The sequence below is a fragment of the Brassica oleracea genome, chromosome C6, assembly GCF_000695525.1.
Source record: "Brassica oleracea var. oleracea cultivar TO1000 chromosome C6, BOL, whole genome shotgun sequence".
In the NCBI taxonomy this organism is placed as follows: domain Eukaryota; kingdom Viridiplantae; phylum Streptophyta; class Magnoliopsida; order Brassicales; family Brassicaceae; genus Brassica; species Brassica oleracea.
The window spans coordinates 17,133,410-17,134,075 of record NC_027753.1 but is presented as its reverse complement, the minus strand read 5'-3'; positions in this window follow the sequence as shown (position 1 = coordinate 17,134,075).

Below are 666 nucleotides of genomic sequence, written 5' to 3'. Positions count from 1 at the left end.
TTTAAAAATTAAGGGGTATTTTTTAATGGGTACTTCTCTTTTAATAATAGAGATTTAGTGTGATGTCCTCCAACGTTTTCGGTTAAATGTTGTTAAGTTTCGAACTTGTACTTTACTTTTACGTAATCATATTTAGAAGTTAATTTAATGATGTTAAGTTTATATTTGAATAATGAAAACACATTAATCTAACTGAAAAAGACGAGCATTAAAATAGGAAATTCAATTTAATTGTCAGTGGCATGGAAGTGTAATTAATTTTAAAAATTAAGGGGTATTTTTTAATGGGTACTTCTCTTTTAATAATAGAGATTTAGTGTGATGTCCTCCAACGTTTTCGGTTAAATGTTGTTAAGTTTCGAACTTGTACTTTACTTTTACGTAATCATATTTAGAAGTTAATTTAATGATGTTAAGTTTATATTTGAATAAGGAAAACATATTAATCTAACTGAAAAAGACAAGCATTAAAATAAGAAATTCAATTTATTTGTCAGTGGCATGGAAGTGTAATTAACTTTAAAAATTAAGGGGTATTTTTTAATGGGTACTTCTCTTTTAATAAAGAGATAATTTTTAAAAACATAGCCATTCTTAAATATTTTTTGAATAAATAAATATTTTTTAATTTAATCAACTGAAAATAATATTCGTACAATTGTGTGA